Here is a 16,189-nt window from a genome sequence, read left to right on the forward strand (position 1 = left end):
TTTAAGAGTTTCTAAAACTCTTTCCAAGTTGAAGGTCAATGTTTCGCAGCATTGGCAGCCCTCCTTGTGTTACAAGACCTTTGGTACATGGAGATTTGAATATTCCACAAAATTATTAATAAATAAAATAAACCATAACCACCATAGCATAACTCAAGAGCATCAGAATCAGAGAACACAAGATTGGGTGCCATCCCCCCCCCTTGGCATGTGTGGTTCCTCTCCCACACATGTATTTAAATCTTATTTCATAAATTCAGTCCTTAGAGCCATAAATAGCATAGCCTTTTTTCAAAATTGGACTTTTACAAAATTGAACTATAGTCCAATGCTTTTAAAGTATCTCATCGAAAAGAAACCTTGCCCAACATATGTACAATGGGCCAAACCATACAAAATTAATTATTTTGCACATATGTGCATGGCTTGATAATTTCGTCTAATGTCCACCTTCAATGTCCCGAACTTATGATCTATACTCAAAGATAATCCACATTGTCATATCACAATTACTTTGAATTCACTCACAAAAATAATAACAATAAGTGGTAAACATTAGATTCACTCATCTCAATTATTCATTGCTATGTGAAACATAATTAATTGGATTCACTCCCACATTGGATTTACTCACAATGTCTTCACATGCATCACATATGTCACAGAGTTGATTGGATTCACTCATAATCAAACTCACACTACACATCTCACACGTGTTACCGTTGATCGGATTCACTCTCACAATCAACTTAGCTTGGGTACCTTAAATATTCTTTTCACTTGTTGGGTCATTCAACAATTAATAAATTAATTACCGTAACATCCGTCCTGCTTGGGTTGCAACTATCCTCCGTTACATAATTAATTTTAGCAAGTGAAAAGAGTCAGGATAGCGAATCCTCACAGATAGAATTCATCTCAACACTTAATTGTGATAAGTTATCCATCACAGATAAATATCATTAAAAGTATCCATCATGGACATCAAAAAGAGTATCCTTCAGGGAAACCAACACGAGTATCCTTCTCACAGACAATCTATTAATTTTTCTTGGTATTGAGATGAAGGTAATTGTAATAAATTGAAGTAATTTCATGTAAAATAAAATCTATGGGCTCAATGTGAAATGATAATAAGTGACATATATCCTTTGGTGATCACAATCAAAAAACATATGTGCATCATTGTTAGCTCACTAAGGTCTTAATAGTGAATAGTCTAATATGTATTATCTTCCATGTTTAGAAAGTACATATCAATGATTGAAACTATTATAACCAATTTAAGTTTGATTTTTTTGAGGTTTTTCCCAGTTAACTATCTATGAGATCAAATATCTATTCCCTTAAGAGATTTGCCCTATTGCTTGGCAAAAAGGTCACCTATGGACTCTAAATTTCTTTTCATATTGAACAATGTATAAGAATGAGTTTTAGGCTTACCTTGCTAGTTGTAGAAGTCATGATTTGAAGTACCCTCTTGATTTTTTTGGTCGTTCGTTGTCTTCATCTTCAATCACGTTCATGGCTGCACTTTGTCTTCTGTGGACACTCGTATACATAATGTGCTTCTTTGTCACATCTATAGCATGTAATCACATGAGGCTTGTTATTCTTCTTTGCTTATTCGGTCTTCTTTCCATTCACTTGTGAACCATTTTCCTTTGCTACTTCACTTTTGCGTTGAAATTTCTCAAAATGTTTGGAAAGGAGGTTAGATCAAGGAAATTAAGGAATGTTAGAATCCACCTGTAGTGTCCCTAGAAAATCCATTTTTCTTCTCATAGAAACAGTGTTGTTAAGAGAATGAGAATGGAACATGTTCAGTTCCGCTCTAATGACTAACTTTAAGTCGGCTATGAACTTACGGCTTTGGTCCTTTGATCACACTCTCAATGGCTATGAAGTTGGATAAGTGTTGGCCAAAATTTATCCACATACATCTGCACAGTTTCTTAATCAAGTTAGCGTAGCATATCCCATTGTTGACACGCCCTAGCTTTGTATTGAAAATTTTGTTTGATGATCTTTTAAAATTCTTTGCAAGTCGTTGGTCTATCTAGTCCTTGCTTGATGCATTCCACCACCACAGAGATTCACTTCTTCTAACCAAATGGTTGGCAGCACATTTGACTTTTTCATTCTCCGAAAATTCTTCCCAAGAAAAATAGTCATCAAGTTGACTAAGCCATGACAATACGATCTTTGGTTCCTTTCTTACCATCAAAATTTTAAAAAGTGAAATCTTTTCCACTAATCTTGGTTTTCTTCTTCATTTCCTGTGCTTGAAGAGTAGCCTGTATTGTCTTGCGTATGTGATGCCCCTCACAATCTGAAGAATCAGATCCGGGGGATAACCTTCTTCTTTTCTTGCGTGAAATTCTTCTCTCAAGTTCTTCTCTTTGATTACGCTCAGTGTGGCGAGTTGAGCTTGAAGTGCATTTAATTGATCTTGGATAGTTGGCGGTAGAAGATAGGTTGCCATTATAGAAGAATAAAGCAAAGTAATATGAAAGTATGAAAATAAAATAGTGTTAACCCATTCCTAGGGTTAACAAGAGATACCGTCATTATCTTACATCAAGGAGTCAAGGTAGATATACCAAAAGGTCATACATTCAAGATATGAAGAAATGGTGTCCAAAGCTACAACTTGGACGGGCGCCCGTAATGGTCCGATGATGGAATACTTAAGACGATTCCCGCTTCAAGAGCGTGTGATTGCAAGTTAGGATAAAGTCCCAAGTGATGTACTTCATGGATATATTATGAGAGTAGTAATTGTAATAGCATTAGGCCTCTTATGAGCCTAAAGTGCCCGGCTAGCCATAATCTAAGTGAGTGTGGACACTTATAGCCATGTATATAAGTGAATTTCTTTCATAATACAATAGACTCTCCCATTGTGCAATTGAGTCTTGCTCTTGCTGATCCTCTTCCTAATCTATCTAGTGAGTGTGTATAAGTGATGTGAGGTGAGAGGAGGGATGGGTACCCGTAGTGCAACGCGACGGTGTTACAATGCCGCGAAAGGTGCGGTGGAATTGCTTCTCAAGGAGTTGTAGAGCCTGGAGACCTTAAGGGTTACGAGCTCGGCCATTGGAAAGATCCTCACGATAGTTATGGTTCACCAAGTAATCTCTTGTTTGGATGTGTTTCAAGGGGGGTTAAGGTGAGCCATAACATTTTTGGCACCATTGCCAGGAAGCCATCCCTTGGCTTTTTTCATTGTTTTATCTCTAATCTATGCATTACCCATTGCCCATTGTCTTTATTAATGGTTTCCCATGAAAATAATGTAGATTTGATGGTGATTTGTGTGTGAATTGGTGTAGAATAGCTCTCTTTTTTGTTTTTGTATAAAGAATGCTTTTTGCTTAATTTTTTGTTTTTGTTGTTAATGTGGTTTTTCATGTTCTTAGGACTTGCACATAGAGTGTATTAGGTTTAGTTTGCATCCATTACATCAAACAATGCAATAAAATGCATTTTTTTGTGAATGTTAGCTCTCTTTAGTGTTAAACATAGAACTAAAATCATTATTTTTAGCTTAATTTGTATGTTTTTTGTTGGAATTATATGCATTAGAGTGTTAGCAACCATTAGGAGTAGCTTAATCCTTTGAAAATTTTCTCAAAAATATCAAAAAACTCTTGAAAATTATTAATTTCTCTTAATTGACTAGTTTTTGTTATTAAGGGTGATTAATCCACTTTAAAAGACAAAAAATTTAAAAAATGGGTTAGTTGGGGTTCAAATTGATCATATAAGTAGTCGAAATTAGTCTACATGCTTCAAAGCACCTAATTACATCAACTGGAGGAATTTGACTCTTTTTGCTTAATTTTGTCTTAAAAGAAGAGACCAAAATTAAGAGCTTAATTAATCTCTAATTACATATTAATTTACACATTAGTTGATGCACATAGCTAGCAATTCCTTGCTCTATCGAATGATGTACTAAATTGTGTGAATTAATTAGAGATTAGTGGTTAGTTAGAGTCCTTGATTAGTGTAAAAGAGAAAAATATTAATGAAAGAATTAATTTTTGATTAATTTTTAATCACCTTTTTACATAGCTCATTAAGGCTAACGAGCATTCAACGAGTAGATACCCATGAGTTGTCAAATTGTCCATTTTGGGAGTCATTTATAAACAGTGCAAGCGGGTGTCAAAAGGTTGACTTTTTTAATTTTCACTTACCTTTTTGGGAAAATGCCCATTATCTTCCAATTTTAAAATTCAAAAATATTCCTCCCAAACAAGGAAATTCAAATTTTCCACTAGACTCCAAAAAAAAAATCAAAAAAATGGTTCACACATGAACCATTTTCTACACTCACACCCTAAGGTTTCATGCCCTAGGGGTCCGCACCCAAAAAAAATTTCAAAAAAATGGTTCTCCACTCTCATGCCTTAAGGTCTCACGACCTAGGAGTCCACACCCCAAAAAAAAAAATTTAATGGTTCACACGTGAACCATTTTCTGCACTCTCGCCTTGAGGTCTCGGCCTAGGGGTCCACACCCAAAAAAAATCAAAAATTGGTTCATGACGTGAACCCTTAAGTGTTTCATGTCGTGAAACAATCCCCGTACAAAAAAAAAATCAAAAAATAATGGTTCATGCGTGAACCATTTTCTGCACTCACGTCTTAAGGTCTCACGGCCTAGGGGTCCGTACCCCAAACAAAAAACAAAAAATGGTTCACATGTGAACCATTTTGTACACTCACGCCTTAAGGTCTCACAACCTAAGGGTCCGCACTTTTTTTTCAAAAATCACAAATCCGTGAAGTCTGCTTCACGCTGTGAATTGCACCCTGCTAGTTCACGATGTGAAAGAGAGTCCGTCGGCCCCAAAAAAAAAAAAGAGACTCTGGAAAACACCCCTATTTAGAGGTTCGTATCTCCTAAACCGTGAATCCGATGAGGGCGCTCTAGTGCTCATCAGAAAGCCAACATAGAGCTCTTCAAAGTTGGTCTTCATCGTTCGAAGTCAAAATCAATCATTTTGGCATCCGACCAGCAACCTCAACATTCGACCCAGAAATCGAGACAAAAAATGGTCCTTAAAGCATTAAAAATCGTATATATTAAAAATAGCGCGAAAACGACTACGAACCATATTCGGGCTACCTTCGAGGGTCTAAAAACGACAAAATAATGAACGACTTACAGAGACAAAGTTGTAGTACTCCAAAAATACTACAACTCTTTCCGATAGAGCTTTTCCAAATTCTTTTTGAAACACCCTCAAAAACGTGCTACGAAACAGGAAAAAAATTCTCAGAAAAAAATTTCGTCTTGAGAGTGATGGAAAATACGTTTTAGGACCTCCTCTTCCATCTTACTAGCATGCACTTTTTTCGAAAAAATATCCCTAAGAGGTCGTTCACGTGCATGTAACATCTAAGCTAATTAGGACAAAAACGGACACTCGTTTGAACCAACGAATAGTACGCCAAGCCTCTTGAGGCTGTATAACAGGCAATGAGAAAATATAAAAAGCAAAAAAAAAACACATACGTGTGCTTGCTCATTAAGGAGAAATTAGGCAATTAGACATGGCAACGATAGAGGTACTACGTGGAAGAGACAACAAACTATCGAAACCAAGGTTGAATTAAAGGACAGGGAAAAGGAGCCTGTGGTGGAGAACATAAACCCAAAAGAGCCAAAAGCTACACATGACGCGGAAGCATCCACCTCAAATGCCACCACTCAAACCACAACACCCATATGTGTGACAAAGGATACAAAAGCCAAAAAGAAAATTCGTTCTCGTCGCATGGGCAAACATAAGAAAAAACTAACGATCCAATGAAAGTCAAAACATAAAACAAGTTCTAGTACGTCACTTAGTGAGCATGAAACAAATTTTGATTTGACACTCACTACAACGCATAGACCAATCAAGAAACTAGAACCCACCCAACCATCTCAAATTGAAAATCATGATCACATAACAAATACGTGGAATGCAAAAAGCAAGCTCAAGGGAGCATGCTTAGCATGGTTGAGTGTCTTACAGGATCACCGGTTGTGATTGAACCTCATAATGCTAATTCTAAAAGGCAACCAAAATGCAAAACTCAGAGGAGTACTGCTTCCCCTTTCAAGAGGAAGACATACTCTCTACATAAGAGTCATTCGTGTGACAGATTGCACGAATTATGCGATTGAGAAAGCACATGAGGAATTCAATGAATCCCTTACAAAATTGAAGCAGTCTCTCAAAACCTCATTTGGAGGAATGCTCTTCTCTCATGGTGAAGCCAACATAGCATCAGCACTTGCACCTTTAAAGGCTAACATGAGTTATACAAAGACATAAAGATCTCCATAGAATGAGACTGTGAGGATTCACAAGTTTTCGAACAGAACTCGGTTAGAATTGTCAGAGGACCAAGTGTGCCATTATACACATAGGGTACTCTTGAAAAAGCTAAGAGCCAAAAAGAGGACGAAAGTGAATGGGAATATAAAACAAAAACGAGATCTGAAGCTAAAACACAAACTAAAACATCCATGGTCCCTCTTGAAGATTCTATCATGGTATGGCTAGATTTCCCTATATGCAATGATGTTAAGTGCAAACGCGCATTGATTAACTCTCGAGCTAGTCATAACATCATGACAATAGACACTTGGGTGTCATTGGGATAACCTAAACTCATCCCTACAGACAATGGTCTTGCAAAAGAAGCCAATGGACAAAACATTGAAGTTCCCGATTACTTTAGCTATGCTACTCAAACAATCGGTGGAGATTTGAAATTTAGATTCCATGTTACCATAGATCCCCTTGACTACGATAATTTCAAATGGATCCATTAAAAAGAAAGTAACTATAAGCATTGGTGCATAATGTTACCAAATGACTAGGAAAATAAAATCTACAATGCGATAAGGGTCCAACAATTGGACATGATGACCCCCATTCGCGTTGTAAATGATTCAAGGCAAAGTTTGCCAAATCACTCTAGTGATTGAGAAAGGTTTCTAAATCACTACAACCAATTGGACATGATGACCCCCCTATCGGCATTGTAGTGATTTGGCAAAGTTTCTTGGCTTGAGATTATAGGGAAAGAGTGCATTACCATCTAGATAGTCCAAGAATCATGTCAGGTTTACTTGGGCCCAAAGGAGAGGAACAATACTGAATAGAAAGACAGGAGAGTTGAGTGAGCAGTTCATGAGCAGAGCTCTAGCTAAGGCATTGTACTATATTGTTATTACTCAAGAATTACACATGGGTTGGTCCTCGTGTTATTGGTATTTGTCTTAATTCAGTTCATTATACATATTTCTATCTATTCTATATTCAATCTTGTGTTAAGTGTAGTCCTATCTAGATGCAAATCACTATCTGGATTCAGGACAGACTTAGGAACTAACTTGCTTTGCAATCATGATCAATCTCCCCGAGTTTAGGAAGACAGGTAACTCAATGCCCTAGCGTTGGCTTATTGCATTGGGCACAACTACATTAGTCGTTGCTCCTTCGGAGCCGACTAGGTGGTCCAGAACCATGTAAGTGCCGAGTCTAGACTAGACTCCGACAACACAACATTTAGATATATTTTCATATACACTTTATATCTTCACTATATTTTATGTCTATCTACTTGTATATTTTTCACTACTATTAGTTTGTTAGTCTATTCGCTCCTTGGTATCATTTTTAAGTCACATATGCCATTGTTAGAACCTTTATGTTGGAACCACCAAGCCACCCTCATACTTGTTGAGAATGAGAAGAATGCAGGAGAGAAAATGAGCTTGAGCTCCTTGCAAGCAAACCCACACACAAGTAGACAAGAACTAAGAGAGATAGATGAACTTTATTCCATTCTCTTCTCTTCTTTACAACCATAACATAAAAAGATAAGGATACATACTATAAGTGCTCTCCTACTACAACTTACAAAGGTCGGTCAATAGTGTGAATCTGACTACATAGCCTGATGCTATAACTGTGCCATAACTCTAGTACATTAAAGTGGATGTCACATAGCCTATAAACCACTGGTGGCATATCCCCCATAATCTCACTAACCATGCCAATGGTGTGAGTGTAGGAGCTATCAAGTCATCAACGTCCATAACACTAGTTGAGCTCGTTATCTCAACACTCCCTCTCGAGCTCAACTCCACACACTTCACTCCAAGTAAGCTCTTAAACTAGTGGAGCTTCTCTATACCTAATGCCTTTATGAAGATGTCAACCACCTGATCCTCTATGTTGACATATACTAGATCCGCATCACGTGTGCAAGAACCTTTTGTCTCACAAAATGATAATGTATCTTAATGTGCCTCTTCATCCTAGTATGATAGAGATTGTATGCTACTCATGTTGTTAATGACAATGGTCTTATATGCGCTCACCAACCAAGTAGCTTCTGAAACTAAGCTATCTCACAAGCTACCATAGTAGCACCCCTATACTTAACATAGTAACACCCCTATACTCATGAGACAAGTAATACCAATATCCTACAATTGTTACAGTCTTGGTCGATCCCCACATATCTAAATGTATAACATCCAAGGGCCTCGAACTAAAATGGTTTTCATGCGAGAAAGCATATTTGGCATGCTTACCAAGCTGGCATGCTTCACATACTTTGTCCATACCATCAACTTTAAACTTTAGGCCTACATAGACTTCAGCCCCACTGTATATTCACATAGCCAATGCCCTTGTGTTATATATTAATATTTGCAATGACACATGTCCCATGAGCAAACATGGTTGCCTTCACAATAGGCACGTTAACATCCAAAGCAAACATGGTTGCCTTCACGTTAGGCACGTAAACATCTTGCCATTTCTGTTGCCTTTTGCAACCAAGCAGCTGTGATTTTTGAAGTCTTCCACAAAGCACCCTTAAGAATTGAACAGACCATGCTCAACAAAACTAGGTTTTTTGTAATATTAGGAACATGAAGTATATTTACCACACATGTACTTCATTTTGCCATCCTTCATAGATAATGGCACTTTACCAACATGCGCAATGGGGTATGCAGTATGATCATCTGTTTCCACATACCTTGGTTTTTCTATTTTCTACATATCTTTAAATCACTCACCCCATGACTGGTCATGTGGTTAAAGGTGCCAAAGTCCACATACTAAATATCTCCCGATTCCAATCTTGGCACATCTTCTATCGTGAAACTAAGCATGTGCTACATTATAAACATATGTTTACTTATGTCATCACCCCGTTTACTTGACGATGCCGTAACTTTTCACTTTTGATATTATGCTGCTTTTTATAGCAGTCCTTTGCAATATGCCCTGGTTTTCCACAGTAATAGCACTCCATGCGATTTGCATTTTCATTTCTTTTCCAACCACCTCAGTCTCTCTGGCTCTCTTTGCCTCTAGAGTGGCTTTTACACATGTTTGTACATTAGGTTCTTATTGCTTCCCATGATTTCTATTTCCAACATGGCTTGCACCTTGGCCTCTAGATGATAATCTTTGTCTCTTAGACTACCTCTACGTGTATCTGAGTAGAAGGCATGTTCATGTGAATTTCCAAAGGATGAACCTCCCTCAATATTAATTTCCTCACGAAGAGCAATCAGTTGTTGAAAGTTCTCTCAGACTCCAATAGAGGTCTAAAATTGAGTATATTTCTTACGAAGATCATTCAAGGTCACTGATAAGATATCATCATCATCATCTACTAGTGATCCAATAGAATCAAGGGAGTGCAAGCCCTTTAACCTTCACCGAGTAATCATACTCAACTTCCCTCTTGTCACATTATGTAGCTCCTTTTTTAGTTGTATCTTCCAAGCTTGAGTCTTTGTACTATTCATGTTAGCCCGTGTGTGTGCACTGCATGTGAACCACCCTCTAGCTGCCATAAACCTTCACCTACGCTGACGGCCACTCTTCACCTACCTTGAGCCATCATCTACCTTGGGAATTTTTGGTGTATGAGCATTCACGCATTGGCAACTATGGATTTTATGTGAGCGATATGCTACAGTAAACACTTCTTTGGTTTTCTCTGTATTTCTTCTTTTGTTTTCTCTGTTAGGGCTAGAGCCAGCACGATGGCAGCAACCTCCTTGGTGATGAAGACTAGTCTGATGCAAGTAACCAAGAGAGCAAAGCTTTCAATTCACTAAAATACTGCCACTGCCATAGGACAAATGTTCGCAACCCCCTTTGGGAGATGATGCACGATGCATAAGTGGGGGTGTACCTGTTGTGTCGGGCATTGAAGCCTGAGGGGGTGCAAGGTCAAGCAAGCCCAAAGTAGGCCAACAGCTACTCAACCCGCATCAGACGCGACAGCAGAGCGGCAACGTAGCAGATCGAACCTTGAGCTGCACCCTCGCCATTACTGAAAGCTGTCGGAGTCTTTTTGGTTTCAGCACGAGCTTTACCCCTCGTCATAGCCCAAAGCTTAGGCTTCACCTTCGCGCTTGCATTAGCTTGTCTATAGTCGAAACCCTAGCCATGGCGGCAGCTAAGGTTGAAACCTTTGCCTTCCAGGCCGAGATCAGCCAACTTCTGAGTCTCATCATCACTACCTTACAGAAGTTGGCTGATCTCGATTCGGCCTCCAGTAGAGTCTAGAGTTTCCAGAGTCGATTCTCTCAAGTCTGTGGGTGTTGTGCAGCACAGACAGCCAACCACCCACTGCTACAGTCTGGGACACACCCACACCCCACATCCGCCGCGCTGGTGATCGTTCCACAACACCCGGATTGTCGTCTCAGCAACCATCACCCAGAAGCCGGATTGTTTCCGGCAACACACCCTGAGGCTCATTCTGCGCATTCCCGACTTCGAAAACAACCGTGCAGACTCCGCCATCCCGATAGTCACCCGGACGGTCAATTCCGGATGCAGCCTGGACTGCCGGTTCCAGGAGCACTCCGCAATCTGTTTCCACCACACGGATTGAAATTTTGTACCGGCCACCCGACTTACACATTCCGCACAACACTTTCGGCTTCCGCTCCGCCTTCTGTTCCGCACCCGCACGATTTAACCCTCTGCCACCCACCCGCATTGCTAATTCCGCACACCCGGAGCCCGACTTCCGGTGATTCCCCGAGCCGCACCCATAGGCCTTGCTGCACCTTACAATCTACCAGTCGGTGAGTAGCAGGCTGCCCAGTATCTTCAGACTGGTCTCAGAGGACAGGGTGGTATCCCGCATCATTTGATGTCGGTTGAGCCTGTATCCCCATACACATACATTCTATATCCCATTGTATAGACAGTACAGGCTCCTCCATCTGCTTTTACAGGTGCCCAGCCAAGCGCCCAACCAACTTCGATGCAGGCTGGTACTTCAGCTCAGAGATTGCTAGTGGACGTATCTGAGCAGTTACAAAGGATGACAGTTCATAGGCCTACTAGGAGCCAGGACCATCAACCCCTCCAGCCACCCTGATTCTACACCCCAACATAATGGCTCCAATCCCAGAAGCGCATAAATACCCCGCTTCCTAAATCCGGAACGCTGATCACTCTTCCGCGTGCTGAACTAGGAAGCGGATGTCTTTCATTTGCTAACCCGGAAGGCGCAACCGCTGGGAGGGCACATCCAACACCACCGTAATCAGGCACAACAAATCTTCTGAAGGTTGGCACGCCCACAATACGTTCCTTGCTTGATATACCTACAGATGGTCTACATACACACGAGACAAAGGCAACAAAACAAAACAGCACAAAGGCAGCAAAACAAATGCTCAAACGGGCCATTTCTGGAGATTAGAAGACAACGATGAGCTTCAATGTGGGACTACAAAGCTACACACAACTACACAGGCACACGGCCAGGCAAAGCTGAGCACGGATGAAGCGGAGTCGGAGGTCTTCAAGCAGAACTTCAGGCTGAGGGAACGGAGAAAGCATGTTGGTAGAACGTGACCCTCTGAGTTCCGGGAACCATCATGTCCAGTACTCAGAATGCAGCACCCACCAAGAGGAGACTAACTATAGCAGTCCAGATGGGCTAAAATAGAAGCCAAGGAGGACAACCCACTTCAACCAAATCCAGATATACAGGAGGTACCGAGTTTCTGGCCCAGTTGGCAAGGATGGTGCTGATTTGTTCAGAGTCCAGTGCGTCATCTGCTTGACATTCTGTGAATTCAACATGTGTTGCAAAGTATGCTAGAGCCAGGTAGACTTGGCTAATGGGTCGGAGGGCATGCAAGCATTATGACATCAAGAAACATCACTCCAATGAATGTCTGACCTGCAGGCAGTGTGGCCAACATGACCATCGAACCAATGAATGCTTGTACCATGTATGCAGCCAATGTGGATTCTAGGGTCACAACTCTTAAGTGTGCCCACATGCATTGTTGGAGAAGTTTGAGAATGTCCAGCACCGATGGCTCAAGCAAAAGAATGCCCGTGAAGTTGACCGCCTTCTGAAAAGTAAAAAGGAGCTCAAGCGATTTCTCACAGATACCACCTTAGCAGCAGAATGGAATTCCCAACACCCTCAAAGAGGAGACTCCTTGTTGCAGGATATGGCATGCACGGTAATTGCAACCAGCAACTCTTGTCTGATGTCAAGCATGCAATTGCAAACCTTCAGGATATGGGGACAGTAGTTTGGACAGCAGTCCTCCGGAGAGTGACTCTAAAGCTTCGGATGCTAATCCAGAAGCTAACTATGGTTGCCATGATAATGCAGCAAGTATGGCTACGATTGACCATCCAAATGAGGAGCTTTTGGCTGCCCGGAACATCTTTGAAGAGCATGGTGGTGATCAACCAGCAGCACATTGATTATATCCCCCATGTTAGTGATGGTACTTGGCATAAGTTGAATGAGCAGCCCATCCCTTTTCTCGATGAGGATGATGTCGTATCACTTCCGGAAGAAGCCCATACCAATGATGAAGCCGATGTATGGCACATGTTCTCGCCACACAGGCCAATAGAGGTCATGAAAACGTGGGCTGAAATGTTTCCAGATTTTGGTTTTGTCCCTCCTACATACGGACATCCACATGATCAATCTGGATTAGGTTTTGGCCTAGCCTTGGGACCGGTGTTGCCGAATGGACAATGTCCCCATGTGACGAAGCAAGCTTTTACAAAGTCTCCATCCTATGCACATTTGATGGTAGCTAATTTACTGTATGATCCGGAAGAGGAGGCTCTTGGTTGCATATGCACATGATGGATGTGGGGAAGGGTTGCTGTGGGATCCTTTCACTTTGTTTAATGACCCGACGGCATTGGTAGCCCACATGGAGATGCCCCGGTGGCATGCAGCAATGGTAAATGCCCATGATATGGTTCATGGTGATTCTGCTGTCTTGGTGGTTCATCTGGAAGATGTGCCCAGACACAGAACAAAGCAGAATCAGCAAAGGTTAGCCACAAGAGTTGAACAAAATCTAAATATGCAGTAAAAGTTGCTCAGAATCCCGATGGATATGGTAGGGATCTTGCCTATATCCTTGCGAAGTGGAAAGCTCTATGTGATATACATTCCATAGAGTCGTGGTAATCAAATACATGGAAGGGGGAGAAGGACGGAGATGTCCAGGCCACTTCCTTGAATGTGCATTGAAACCCCATATTCTCATGTTCAAGGCTGCTATGGATCAGGATGATCTAGATCCAAGTGATGAGAAGGTTCTCATCAAAAATGGGTTTCTTGCAGAAGCACAAGAGGTGTTTGATACACTGTTAGTCTGAGAGACATTCTCCCGAAATGTTGTTATCTCTGGATATGCTAATAAAGGGCTCAGTAAGGAAGCATTGGATTGCTTGAAACAAGTGCAAAGTGCCATGATGGCAGAAGGAAGCGCAATGGACAAAGACAACCTACAAGGAGATTTCCCGGATGCTAGGCTACATGAGAAAAGGTGGCTGGACAGCCCCATGACACCAAACATGCAGCTCGAGGAGCAACATGGTTACCAGATACATGCTCAAATGAAGAAGCAGGATACATACATGATGGATGCTCGCATCATGAATGAGCAGAATGGATGCTTTGTGGATGCTCAGATGGATGAGCAAGACGGGTTGCAGAGCATGCACCCATGGATGAGGAAGAGGGTGAAACAGTGGAGGAGCTATATGACCGAGAGAGCCTGGGAATGCCCTCACATGACGAGACCCCTCAAACAGACTCGCATGTCGAGATCCCTTGGATGGATAAGCAAGTGAATACCCCATAATGCAGCTTATTCTTGGATAATGAGCAAAGGAGATTCGAATGATCCAGATGGTAGTCTTAGCCATGATGATGGGCTAGTTATGCTGAAGGTTGAGAGAGCTTGGAAGGATCATGAAGGTCGGAAGAGCTAGGTGATGCCCTTCGATGTCTCTAACCTTACATCAGGTTTCACGCATGGTGTAGATAGTCCTAAAAATCCAATTTCCAGTTTTGGTGAAGATGGTGACATAGGCTGGTTTGACATGTTATTTGCCGATGACAGTGTGCCTATCCATGGTGATAGCTATGCAGAGGTTGATGTAGCTTGGTTTGACACCTTGCTGCAAGAGAATGTGGATCATGCAGATTTTGCTTATATACCGGATGCAGTAAAGCATGGATTGAGTGTTCTTGTTGAGCCTCAGCATGATGAAGATGTGGATCAAGTGCTTCGTTGGTTGCTTATGCACACTCTTGTGCTATTTATTAGATTTCTTCGGAGATGATGTTCCATGTTCATCGAGTCGAGCTCGAGGTGTTATGCCATTTGTTGGTGTACATCATGTAGTAGTAGATGCTAGAGCTTCATCAACATATCTTTTTGATGTGGGTAGGGTTATGCCTACCCCGTGTCTACTTCGTGCCAATGGAGTGTGGACATTCTTATGACCACATACATGGTTTTATGTTTTCATTTTATATGATCATGGCTGGATGGCCTTGTATCTGATGGGTTTCCAGCCCTGGTATGTTGCCATAAAATGGTGGCACTGTACTTGCACACTAGCTACATTATCTGTGCACGATACTGGCATGACCCAATGATTATGGGTTTGAGTCGTCGGATTGGGAATTCGACCCATCGGGTGTGCCAAGTGTTAGCTCATGTGCGTGCACTGCATGTGTGAACCACCCTTTAGCCGCCATAATGTCACGGGATCTAAATTTCAAGGGAGATAAAAATCAAATAATTTGTAAGAATTTGATTTAAATTCAAGAATTCATCAAACATCACATGACCATGATTAAAATATTCAAAAACAATTGAAAAATACTTAGCTCACAAAGATGCAACTCCAAGATTGGGTACAATCATCCCCCCTCGTGTGTATGGCCTAATTTTCCCACACATGAGTATTTACGAGATATTTTATTCCGAATTAGGCCATAGTCTCCAAAAATACAAAGTGGTGCTTTTCTTACACGACACTCTCTTATCTTCAAAAATAGAGTGCCCATAAATTTAGACTTGGGTTTAAAGCATATCACGCTTTACCAAATATTAAGGATCAAGTCTATGCTTGATAAACTATACAAAATAAATCAAAATGTGCACAAGCTAGCACATGTATTTACAAGCTTGTTTACAAAAATGTTGTGCCAAGTAATAAATTGGTGTGGCTTCTTCTCAATCCTCTTCACCTATAAAATAACCAACAATAAATTGGTGAAATAAATATTCCATAAGCATACAAACCATCATCACACACATGTTTGCCAGGCGTAAGTAACCCAGGAATCACCCCTACATACGAACCAACTGAAACAAACATTGGAGACCCCAAGCATATGTCAATAACCACCAAACGTATTAATATTTATAATGGTATCACCCATGATATTAACATAATTTGGCATGACGCAAAGATAATCCAAGCGTTCCCGAATTATCTAAGAAGGTAGAATAATATTTTTAAGAGGGCTTAAAATATATTCCCATAACATTCCCTCTTGCTTAAGTTTGCAAAATTGCCCTCAATTGTCGGTTTGTTGAAAAGAACGGAGAATCTCAGGGAAGGCACGAAATTATTTCTCAGGCACCTATCTTGCATCTTCACGAGGATGATTTTTGAAAATTATTAAATATTTACTATATTGGTTTCCAATTTAGGTTGGTGTAATTTGATGGTCAATGATGGTATCTGGGAGTAAGATTTCTTGGTCTCCTTCAATAAGAGGTGGTTCTTCATATACTGGATGAGTGGGAAGTTGTCCTTTGTAAGGTT

At 40.8% G+C, this 16,189-nt stretch overlaps 1 protein-coding gene across 2 annotated transcripts in view; it reads right to left on the reverse strand.

Annotated features, from left to right (window-relative positions):
* Window positions 1–16,189, reverse strand: part of LOC147621120 (protein TAB2 homolog, chloroplastic-like) — a 187,238-nt gene that overhangs the window by 23,910 nt on the left and 147,139 nt on the right. The window lies entirely within an intron of this gene.

The sequence above is a fragment of the Cibotium barometz genome, chromosome 30 (genome assembly GCF_041138505.1).
Source record: "Cibotium barometz isolate CiBa-2024 chromosome 30, ASM4113850v1, whole genome shotgun sequence".
NCBI classification, from domain to species: Eukaryota; Viridiplantae; Streptophyta; class Polypodiopsida; order Cyatheales; family Cibotiaceae; genus Cibotium; species Cibotium barometz.